Here is a 13,833-nt window from a genome sequence, read left to right as displayed (position 1 = left end):
GTGTACGGAATGTACCGACGGTTTCCGATCGAACTTACATTCGGAGCTGGGCATGTACGTCGTGCTGTTAACGCGGTAAAGAATGGAAATAGCAATGGTCCATTATCAACAAAAGCCTGGTAGTCCAAGATTATTCTATGATATGAAACAGACAGAAAATAAAAATTTCTCAAATCCGATCTGTTAAAACAGAATAATGGACACTTATGAAGAAGTAAAAAGGTAAACGTATGTAACTTCGTTATGAAAATGCAAAGCTACATGTACTATCTGACAGGTACAACTTTGCACGTTGGGTTACAGAAGGGGTACGAGATATGATAAAATAAGAAATAATAATATCGTTATTTTGTTGATATTATCCAATTAAAACTTTTTAAGGATTATACTAAACCTGACTTTCTCTCTCGATGAGAGCTGTTGTATACCTGACAAATACGTATATGTACCTGGTACATAGAGAATACATGGTCAGTGTCTTAAAATATGAACTGTATTTTAACGAGGGTTAAGGAAGACAAAAGTGGCAATCTCCGGCGAAAGTTTGTCTTTATTTTATTACTTTTTAACTAATATTTAGAAAGATCGATGATCTACACAGACGTACAAATCATGTACATGTATATTTAGGTAATGAAAATAGTTTAAACAAGACTATTTAGTTATTGGAAATATACATGTAATTAGTTATAATTTGTTTTAACGGCGTCAATATAATTGTGCCTATTTCTAGGTTGTTTTGTCTCCCTAATCTACCAGCAGACACGTATATGTACATGTCCAAATACACATGTGTATATTCGCGTACAGACAGCTGTCTAATTTTGGTTTAATGCATAATAAGGCGAATTATATATTTTATATCAGATTTTCATTTTTTTTTTCATTTCGTTGATTCTTTCTGATTTAATTTTATCACATTATGCTCACGATCTCTTTCACATTATTCGTGCATTTTGTTATTACCCCTTGTTGGAAGCTAGAGGAAGCGGGACATCTGCTGGGTCATAGAACAGTCGTATAATTTGAGGATTATCGACGTGAAATTAACATGATATGTGTAAAAGGTGTTACCAAGTAATGAATTTTAATATTTACATTCATATTTACAAAACTAACAATGCGTAAATGAGCTCACAGTGTAAGTAAGATGATAACGATGTTTATGATGTTTTTTGTGATGATACCTAGTCATTAGCCTTTGTTTTATCTGATGTTAGATTTGATTATATAGCATTATCGTATACCTTTTCTCCTTTTTGTAGCTTTTTACCACGTGGTTTCACCTCAACTTTTGACAACAATGACAACCAAAAGATTAAAGTTTAAGGAAAAGACAACTTTGTGTGTGGTTATGCTATCTGCAAAAGCTAAGGGCAGAACAAAACGTGTTTTCCGTCTACATACAGTACTTCTACAACACCCTGACATAAGTACAAACAATTCTTCAAACTTTGACTTATATCCATCTTAATCCTCCATTGTCATTCTCTGCTAGTCAGCACTTACCATGGCGATTCATACTTTCTTTTATCCAAGCTACGTAACTGTACTACCACAACTACGTAATTGAAACACGGTTTGTTTAAAGAAAACTATATAACATACTATTTAATATTTGGAAATTTAATTCAACCAAAGAAAAGTTTCAGTATTTTATTAAGAAACATATTACAAACATACAGTATTATACTTGTGTTCAATCAGCGACGTCTCTGGTTCAATCAAATAAATTGATATGGATTAAAATATTAATTTAAAAAAATGGTTCAATAAAATGATGTAATATATTTAATATAAAAAGTTTCTCAGCAGATCTTTAATAATATAACCTTATAAACAACCTTAGTCTCTGGTACACTCACTTGAATTGGGATATTTAAGTATCACAGTTTTACTGTTTTACTCGTTGACATCATGATGTCAAAACATTAACTTTTAAAACTTTTCATATTTATAATCTTAAAGCTTGAACTCAAACAACTTAGGGTATGTTGGCTATTCTAGTCGCGTTAGAGAGATGGTCGTTTAATAGAATTAAAATATATAGTGAAAACGCTTGAAAGGAATTGAAGTGGTCGTTTAGAGCAGAAGATCGCTTAATGTTTTAAAATATATTATCGAAAAGATTTGAAGACATAATAACTTTTATACTTCTTGAGTTCTAGCTTTTTTGTGATTTTATGTTTTAAGCCTACAGAACTATTTTGTATCCTATATCATACCATTTGACTGATAGAGCGTTCACAACAATACGAAGAAGAAGAATAAGAAAAAGAATAATGAATATAAGAAACTTAATGAAAACAATATGTCTTTTCACCATTTGATGAAAAGCCCTAAGAAGAATAAGAAAGTTCACAAAAACCAACACGTCTTTTCACCTTTTAGTGAAAAGCCCTAATAACTATATTCTGAAATCTTATTATGATGCACTAGTCCGGCATTTTCAGAATTAAGAGCAAAATACATGAAAAATTATATTGAATTGTCACCAGTTTCAATGTTGCCCTTGTAGTGATCATACTTCTTACGTATATACATTTGTAACTCATAAGTATATGGACTGAAATATTGTCCTCCGCCATCTTAGGCTTGTCCATGTTATATTAATAATACAAATGTCTGTACTGTTTCCTATATGCATGTCAACAACTTGTAATTGGCCGTCCTTAAATTACTCAGACTGTTAATAGGATGTTACATATTATAAGCTAAATCACATTTCTGTATACTTTCGCTTTTGCAAAGACATTTTACTTTACTAACCTCTGCTTGATTATCAGAAATCAGAAATAGTATCAGACTTCCCCTTAACCAGTTTTCTACTCTTATCGTTGTTATTTGTCGTTTATTAAAGCATTCCTACGCTCATTTTTATTTTCAGAATTCAGAATTTAGTTTAGTGAAGGACCATTTACAGGAGTGGAAGTTTGTTAGTCAATGTCATGTCTGTCAATATCATCGAAATATTTCCCGTTGAATCTGCTAGCACACCCATTTTCAACTGCTTACAAAAGCTTGCTGACTTAAGTTCTATCTCATACTTTTGCAGTCCATGAAACTTTCGATGCACTGCTGTTTCATGCCCCATGTGGCGCGATACTTTTTTCCAATTCTGTTACATTCATGCTTATTATCTGTGTCACAGTCCCCTATATATCTTGAAGCGCTGTTAGTGTCATTAAGGGTTGTTCTATGCTTTTCTAATCTTGAATACACCTTCATGCCCTCGCAAATGCGTATCCTCTTTCTTAATTTTGTACTTTGTAGAACTTTCGATGCACTGCTAACACAGGTATTTGGCTCTATAGATATGTTTCTCTGTCTTTATATATATTTAATAATTTGTCAATGTCTATACTCGGCCGACCATAAAACACAACCAAATTTCACCAAAAAGAATGATTATCAACAAACTGTATAACACAAAATAATAGATATATTCTGAATCCATAGACACACATTTGATATTATTTTCGTATATGATATAATATACAGCGTGCCGTATAAATGTCACTAGGTATCAGGAAACAAGCCAGGGCAATAATGGATTGTTTAAAAACAACTGCATGTCAAAGCATCTATATCTGTTTCTAATAAGAATGTTGACGATTTACCTCCTGACAGCCCTCAGCCACAGCATACATTATCAACTTTCGACATTACAGAACAAGACATAATTGATCAACTTCATCTTCTCAACACCAATAAACCTTCAGGCCCTGATACTATTCCTCCACAATTCATAAAGGGTGTCTCTCAGTCAATTATAAAACCTCTTCATGTAATATTTAATATTTCTATATCATCTGGTATGCTTCCTGATGTATGGAAAAATGCCAATGTTACACCCATATATAAAGGTAAAGGTCTACGAAGTGATCCATCCAATTATAGACCTATTTCTGTGACTCTTATTTTTAGCAAAATTATGGAAAAAATTGTGTTTAAAAATCTTTTTAACTAACTTACCAGATATAACATAATCTCCAAACATCAATCAGGATTTTTACCTAAAGATTCAACAACCTATCAACTATTAGCTATATATGACACAATTGTAAAACATTTGGATAATGGCAATGAAGCGAGAATGATATTTTGTGATATAAGCAAAGCTTTTGATCGTGTCTGGCATGATGGTTTAATATATAAGCTTAAAAAATATGGAATCGAAGGTAATATGTTGACATGGTTTTCATCTTATTTGAAGAATAGGAGACAGAGAGTGGTCTTTGATGGATTCAAATCTACTTTTAAATCCATACAGGCGGGGGTACCACAGGGATCTGTCCTGGGACCATATCTCTTTCTATTGTATATTAATGATATTGGTGATGATATTTCTTCTAATGTTAAATTGTTTGGTGACGATACTTCCTTGATAAGTCTCATTGAAGGAAATAGACAGGAATCTGCCGAAATTCTTAATAATGATATGAGAAAAATATCTTTGTGGGCTGAAAAATGGGGCATACTTTTTAATCCAGATAAAAATGTATCTCTTCTTTTCTCAAGGCGAGTTGACTCCCAAATATTAATTCCTGATTTATTTTTCAACAATACAAAAATTAATAATGTTACCAATCATAATCACTTAGGAGTATATTTCAATTCAATGGCAAATTGGTCTACCCATATAAATTATATATATGAGAAAGCATACAAAAGAATAAACATACTCAGATTACTGAAATTCAAACTTGATAGAAAATCACTTCAAACTATTTATACTTCCTTTATTCGACCCATTCTCGAGTATTCTAATATAGTATGGTCTAATTGCAACCAATCTGAGTGTGATATTTTGGAGTCAATTCAGCTTGAAGCAGCACGCATTATAACTGGTTTAAGAAGGGGAACAAGTCACGCTATAATTTATAAAGAATCTGGCCTAGTACCACTTATTAAACGAAGACATCTACATCGAAATATAACTTTTTTCAATATATTTAATAACAATTGCCCTTCTCATATTTATGAATTATTACAACCCTCTTTAAATATTAGTGATAATTACAATTTCCGACATAACAGATTATTTAATGTTCCTGCAGCTAGAACCCAGTTATATAAAAACAGCTTTTTCCCGTCTATTATGACCGAATGGAACGAACCGTCCTGTCCATTTCCTACAATGTCATCTGTTAGATCCATCAAAAGTTTTACAGTAAATACATATATCTTTGATAATAGAGCTCAATGTTCCGATATTTTCAAATATAATGGTGATCGTATGTCAAATATTTTATTATGTCAGTTGAGAAATTTTGCTAGTAACCTTAATACGGATCTCTTTAATTCTCATCTCAGTGACAGTCCAGCCTGCCTGTGTGGATTTCAAAACGAAGATCGTGAACACTATTTTCTATACTGTCCTTTATACGTCAACCCTAGACGGCTCCTTTTTAACTCTATCTTGGAACTTGACAATGATATACCACTGACAACACAAACATTTTTGCAAGGCTCTGAAAGACACGATATAAACATTAACAAAGCTATATTGGATAAAGTTCAGTGCTTTGTCAGAGATACCAATAGATTTCAATAGATTTCGCTGATTTTGTTGAATAGATTTCGTTGAATTCGTTGAATATCTTGTAAAATCATTTTTTTTCTATTTGTAATGATATGAAGTAGGAGACATTTTGTATATGATGTTTATCAATATCTAGCTTGATGTTTTAGGAAATCATCATCATTAAATAAATATAGCAATTAAGATTATTTATGTATATATCAATATTAATTTGTATCTACTGTTAATATGTAAGGAGAGGGCGTGTATAGGCATGTTGCCTGTTGCCCAATTCCAATTGTATGTAACATCTGACAATAAAATATTCTGAAATGAACTGTCAAAGCTTCAGCTTCAAACGAATGAAAACTTGGTAGAAAACAAACTTATAGGTTATGTAGTCCATGTCTAAATGCCATCAATTGTCATGTGTGTGTTATACATTAGTTTTATCGGCGTTGATTCGTCAATTAAGATTCAAGGGACCAGGCCAAAATGGCTAAACATCATGCCCTGGGAGTGCATCTTAACATTTTATGAAAGAACCTGTTAAGGTTTAGATTGAAAGTACGGTGTGGATATGTATACTGTGCTGTTATGTGGATTTGATTCAATGGGTTAATATAGTTTGAACTTCGTCCATTTTGTCGAGTTGTTTATTCCACCACACTTTTCCACGTCATTTACGTCATCAACATCATATACATCACGCCGTTAATAACTGTGATGATATTTCACTAACACCTACCCGAAAAGGCTAATATAATTATACATGGACCCCTTAATCCTTAACCATATTGTACTGACGTTTTATGCCTATTCCTTCATGCCCTTTATATGTTTTAATTTTATATCGTTATAGTTTTTTCATTTCAAATAATAATAAAAATCATAACAAAAAACAATGCATCAAGTAGGTTATTTTTCATCCGTGTGAAAAAACAAAATGTGCTAACAAAATAATAACATTTTGTTTTTTAAACTCAAAATGAGGATAGAACTTGAACGAAAATAGCTACAAAGAATTTTTCGATATACATGTGGCTAGAGACTGCAGAAATGATCGTGATCCTTTAGCAAATTAACAGATCTATGCTGTTCTTTGTTTCTAAATATAGCTGTCAGTTCCGTTGCCGTATTGGACTCGATAATGCAGAATTAGAGCTTTATCTGTATGCACCCCCTGTAGTGAATTAAAAGCTTATTATTCCGTGTACAGAAATCCCGTTATACTGTAAGTCTTGGATAAACCTTTCCTCGTTTATGTTTTTATAGCGATACTGCTGCGAATTCCATGGACACCAAAGTCTATTTTCTTCCACAAACTTTGGCAGTTGACCTTTTATATTTAATCATCTTTTTTACATGTCAAAGCGAGTAACACTAGCATAATGCGTCCGAGCCTTAGATCAAAAAGCAATAGTAATCCGATTAAATTAATTCAAAGGCGAATAAATACATGCTTTGGTTACGTATGGCTAAATAGATATCGTAGTTGCAACTGTCAGTTTTTTATATTAAGCTTTTCTAAGGCTAACCCTTTTAAAATGTTTTTGTCAGTTTTACCGGTCCTTAGCCTTGGAAAAAATATCAAATCGGAGAAAGAATGTAGGTGAGTTTCCCAAAACATTATTGCCGAGAATTATCCTACATTTCCTGTCCAGTTCAGCTCCCGTCGTGTGTAAATCATTGTTCAGTATATAACAAGCACACACTTCCTCAAGGAGCCGTTTGTCTGGTACAGGCACCACAGCCACATCCTTGATCTCCGGGAAGTTGAAGATAGCTGCCTCCACTTCGATGATCAATACCTTCATACCTCCTCGTTTTATGACGTCCCTGGATTTGCCTCTCAAGAAAAGCTTGCCTTCCGGTGATATAAAGAGTTCCGATAGGACTTCAACATCGACTTCGACCTTACTAGGATGTCTCCTAATTTTCCACGATCAAGAGTTTCTCCTCCGGGACCGATATTCTTGACATCACATCCCGGAATCAGCTCACCGACATAACCTTCCTTTGTTTCCGGTTTAAGTGGTATAAAAGACACCCCTAAGGTCTCAGCCAACCCGTAGCCTGTGAATAGTTTCTCCGTGCATTTACCGATGATTCCAATGATATGTCTTTCGACGCTTTGCCCTCCGGTGGTAATTGCATACATTTTATTATTCTACAATTCTATCCATGTTTTCCAGGATATCGATCAGTGTATAAGGAAGCACCATTGCTGTAGTAAATCGTTCTTCCTTCATACTCCAAACAGATATGATGTTATATTTCTTCAATGCAAATTCTGTATGTGTGAACACTCGTTTGTTGCCTGTCAGGATACCGATCAGGGGTATTCCATCACTGCAGCAGTATGGTCGGTCGTTGCAACATGTTTCATCCTGGCGGTCGTTCACTGAACCTATAACTTCAACTGAGCATTAACAAATGATAAATGCGTGTGTTCAACCATCTTTGGAACTCCGGTTGAGCCGGAAGTAAGAAAAAGAAATGCAGTACTTTCTGGCTGCACCTTGGCAATGACAACTCTTCTTCTTCTAGTTTGAGAATAACAGCGGCTAGCGAAGGGAAACGAGATGAATGTGTCGACTGTTTTAGTAAAAGAATATTCAAATCATCGATTGCTGCTTCCTTACTATTGACATATTCCACCATGTCAAACATATACTGGTCATCTGAATCTACATCGATGAGGATAACATTACATCTAATGGATTCCAATTTCTTCAAAGTATCCGCAAACGACTCTGATATTTTAGACATCTGGACTGCCACAGCTCCTGTTGAGAAGATGGCGAACTCCCCAATGATCCATTCTAGAGAGTTGGTCCTATTAAAGCGACGGTATCACCAGGTTTGACTCCCTTTGTAATAAGGTATTTTGCAATATACGTTGACTTTTTCAGATGTTCAAAATACGTCAGTTATCTTCTTCTTTTACCTAGAGCCCTTTCAACGCAGATTTCTTTATCAGGCTTCCTTTTTGTATTCTCCTGTAATATGACGGGAATCGCCTTGTACTGGAATAGCACAGAATTCGGACAGGAAAGATAACTTAGATGTACATAATTAGGATGCAGTGGTCGTAAATCTGAACTCATTATATATGGTTACCTATACTGTAAATAACATAGATGAAGCGTGGCTCAAGGGACCAATATGCTAAACTTGTCTGTTTTTGTTGTAATCACAAACATATACATTTTTTAACATTGAACCAATAAACTGTATATTAAAGATGAAAGGCGTATTTTATGACATTATTCCATGCAGATAAATCTATGAGATTGAACGGTCAAATATCGTCTTGGAAACTTTCCTAAAATCGCCATTGCAAAACCGACAAGTACTGAAGCATTCGTACAATTGTATGTAAATATGTAAATGTTTGGAAATAATCAAAGTATCTTTACTGCAATAAATTGTATGTAGGCCTACACATTTTCTATGGGCAATGACATGTTTGTGCCTTTTTTCCCCTTGCTAAGCCGATTGGCGAATGGGTTACGTGATATTTTCCGGAAATCGTGAATATCCATGAAGATTTTCGTATAGCTTCGGTTTGTATTTATTGTGGGCCGCAATTGTTATTTTTATTTCTAATTAATTTATGTTTTTTTTTCGATTTTTCAAAGTTGGTCTCAGTGACAACTTATCTGGCTTTAATCAACATTCTATGCAGAGAGGATGTGGTAATTTTTTCTTTTAAAAGGTTTGTGAATAAAAAAAAAACTGAAAAAGTTACGGATATCAATTGGGGATTTGAAGATTTTGTAAATAAAATATGTTTTACATGTTGTTTTAATTCATTTTAACTCTAGTTTTCAATACACTCTGAGATGATGTCAAAGAAATCAAAGAATCTTAACTGCAATAAATTGTAGTAAAGCTCTTTCTATAATCCAAAATTAAACAGCTTATATGTGCAGAGACTCTTAAAATGTATAACGAGAATGGAATCAATTTTCCAGTGAGTAAATGTCTGCTTCATTTTGTTGTAAAGTCAATAATGGGATTACATATTAATTTCTTGTCATGTGTGATAAATGATTCTAATGACCTGTAAAACAAATGAGAACAGAAGGTAGAGCTACGGAGATATCTGTTGTCGGGCGATAATAGCTTGCATTGATCAAAGAACATTTAATTAAATTAAGCCGTGAAAAAGTTACGGACAAGCATGTTTGATGCTTTATTAACATTGGCAACAACACAGGATATATTCACTGTAATAGTTCTGGTTTTTAATGCTTTATGTATTTTTAGATGAAAACACGTCAAAAGAAATGACTTAATATTACCAATATAGTTATCAAATGTGAAATGAAATTGTAATGCACAGTGGGGCATCTTAGGTTGGCTATATGTACTCATTTCACTACATTGTAGACGTAAAGATGACTCTTGACAGTACTACCGGTATTCATTTTGAATTCTCATATAACTTTATCTGATCCAATATTTACATTTCCGTTTTCTATTTGCTTTATAACTTTACCCACTGTAAAATCGTTTACACTGAAACACAGTGGTTGCCGAGCAAGAATACACACACCGGAGCACGTTTACATATCTTTTTTAAATAAGATACATGCAATGGAATAAAAGTAAACATTAATTTCAATTTTATAGTTGAAAATAATCGCAGATCTGATTGATTTTCTGAAAAGTTTTCGTGAAACTCGAATAAAGCAGGATCGAAAAATTATGATATTTGCATTTCAGATTAATAAATTTAGACATATTTTGGTATTCAGCCAATTTACGTGATAGGGAGTTTTTATTACTAAATAATATGTGGATATTTATACCGTGTTTACAAAAGATAATAAAAAACAAGTACGAAAATATATAAAATATTTAACATATTGGAAGCATTTGCTTTTCTAATTTCCGAAATATTAGCTACCAAAATCGGTGTTCTGTCCGAAATCTAGATATAAAACACTTTAAATTGGCACGTTCAGTCAACTCTATAGGTTGATAGCTAGGTTTTTGTCTAGCCAATGAATTATCGGTCATGCATTAATATCAAAGACAAAATAATCCTTAAAGACATTAAACATAAACCGATATGGTTCAGGGTAAGATTTTATAAATGAAGGTATATAAAAAGAGCAAAGTCGGTAATGCTGGCTAACTTCAAAGGGTTTTTGGCCGTTTTCATCTTTCATTATCTCTTAAAGTGACTGAAATGATTGTATCATTTTAACTTATTATTACTAACCTTAAGTTTATCTTAATAGATACCTGATTTCATATTTCAAGCATTGCAAAATTAGGAGATATTATACTTCAGAAATGGCCAGAATGTGTGATTTCTTTATATTTTCTTATTTTTCGGGTGTTAAAAAAAACAACTTTCCGAACGTATAATTTTTGGCGATTTTTTATGTTAAAATACTTAAATCCCCCTAACCATAAAACAGAGAACAAATTCTGTTACATTTTTTTTGGAGGTAAGGCCTAAATTTTTCTGATTTTTTTTACTAGATTGTCAATGCTTACTTAAAATTCAAGAAGTGATGAAAATCTCAATTAAAAAAGCACAATATGTTTACTACAATAAAGGTATAAATATGTAAATCCTATTTAAAGTATTAAGTGTCGTTTTTTTCTTTCATAGGCAGTCGTGTTTAGAATAAAAATTAATAAGATTTAAAATTGATAATATATAGTTAAAATAAATAACAAAAGTCTTGACATCAATAATGATAATATAGTTCGAATGTTCTCACCTGGAACGATAGCTGGGAGGTGAATTCCGTCTAGTTCGTGTCTACCCCTGTTATATACTTTGTATGAAGTTCGCTCACCTGAACCGCTAACTGGGATGAGATGAATTCCCTCTACTTCGTGTCTAACCCTGTTATATACCGAGTATTTAGTTCACATGTAACAGTACCACAGACACATGACATAATTATGATATCAAATATAATTTATAGGAAAAAATGCATGTCCTCAACGCATTACTTCTGCACATATGTTAACGTGTCGATAAATATAATTCTGACCTATAGAAGGGTATACATGTATAACGTGTCGATAACTACATATCTGACCTAAAGAAAGGTGTGAAACGTGTCGATAACTACATATCTAACCTAAAGAAAGGTGTTTAACGTGTCGATAACTACATATCAGACCTATAGAAAGGTGTTTAACGTGTCGATAACTACCTATCTGACCTATAGAAAGGTGTTTAACGTGTCGATAACTACATATCTGACCTGTAGAAAGGTGTGTAACGTGTTGATAACGACATATCTGACCTATAGAAAGGTGTGAAACGTGTCGATAACTACTTATCTGACCTGTAGAAAGGTGTGTAACGTGTTGATAACGACATATCTGACCTATAGAAAGGTGTGAAACGTGTAGATAACTACATATCTGACCTATAGAAAGGTGTATAACGTGTCGATAACTATATATCTGACCTATAGAAAGGTGTGTAACGTGTCGATAACTACATATCTGACCTATAGAAAGGTGATTAACGTGTCGATAACTACTTATCTGACCTATAGAAAGGTGTATAACGTGTCGATAACTACATATCTGACCAATAAAAGGTGTGTAACGTGTCGATAACGACATATCTGACCTATAGAAAGGTGTTTAACGTGTCGATAACTACATATCTGACCTATAGAAAGGTGTGAAACGTATCGATAACTACTTATCTGACCTATAGAAAGGTGTGTAACGTGTCGATAACGACATATCTGACCTATAGAAAGGTGTGAAACGTGTCGATAACGACATATCTGACCTAAAGAAAGGTGTGAAACGTGTAGATAACTACATATCTGACCTATAGAAAGGTTTGAAACGTGTCGATAACTACATATCTGACCCATAGAAAGGTGTATAACGTGTCGATAACTACCTATCTGACCTATAGAAAGGTGTATAACGTGTCGATAACTACCTATCTGACCTATAGAAAGGTGTGTAACGTGTTAATAACTACATATCTGACCTAAAGAAAGGTGTGTAACGTGTCGATAACTACCTATCTGACCTATAGAAAGGTGTTTAACGTGTCGATAACTACCTATCTGACCTATAGAAAGGTGTTTAACGTGTCGATAACTACCTATCTGACCTATAGAAAGGTGTTTAACGTGTCGATAACTACATATCTGACCAATAGAAAGGTGTTTAACGTGTCGATAACTACATATCTGACCTATAGAAAGGTGTGTAACGTGTCGATAACTACATATCTGACCTATAGAAAGGTGTGAAACGTGTCGATAACTACTTATCTGACCTATAGAAAGGTGTGTAACGTGTCGATAACTACTTATCTGACCTATAGAAAAGTGTGTAACGTGTCGATAACTACATATCTGACCTATAGAAAGGTGTGAAACGTGTCGATAACTACTTATCTGACCTATAGAAAGGTGTGTAACGTGTCGATAACTACATATCTGACCTATAGAAAGGTTTGTAACGTGTCGATAACGACATATCTGACCTATAGAAAGGTGTTTAACGTATCGATAACTACATATCTGACCTATAGAAAGGTGTGAAACGTGTCGATAACTACCTATCTGACCTATAGAAAGGTGTGAAACGTGTCGATAACTACATATCTGACCTATAGAAAGGTGTGTAACGTGTCGATAACTACATATCTGACCAATAAAAAGGTGTGTAACATGTCGATAACTACCTATCTGACCTAAAGAAAGGTGTGTAACGTGTCGATAACTACTTATCTGACCTAAAGAAAGGTGTGTAACATGTCGATAACTACATATCTGACCTATAGAAAGGTGTTTAACGTGTCGATAACTACATATCTGACCTATAGAAAGATGTTTAACGTGTCGATAACTACTTATCTGACCAATAAAAGGTGTATAACGTGTCGATATTTACTTATCTGACCAATAAAAGGTGTTTAACGTGTCGATAACTACATATCTAACCTATAGAAAGGTGTGTAACGTGTAGATAACTACATATCTGACCTATAGAAAGGTGTGAAACGTGTTGATAACTACTTATCTGACCAATAAAAGGTGTTTAACGTGTCGATAACTACATATCTGACATATAGAAAGGTGTGAAACGTGTCGATAACTACTTATCTGACCTAAAGAAAGGTGTTTAACGTGTCGATAACTACATATCTAACCTATAGAAAGGTGTGTAACGTGTCGATAACTACATATCTGACCTATAGAAAGGTGTGAAACGTGTCGATAACTACTTATCTGACCTAAAGAAAGGTGTTTAACGTGTCGATAACTACATATCTGACCTATAGAAAGGTG

Source organism: Argopecten irradians, chromosome 7 (assembly GCF_041381155.1).
Source record: "Argopecten irradians isolate NY chromosome 7, Ai_NY, whole genome shotgun sequence".
NCBI lineage: Eukaryota > Metazoa > Mollusca > Bivalvia > Pectinida > Pectinidae > Argopecten > Argopecten irradians.
Note: the sequence above shows the minus strand (reverse complement) of the source record.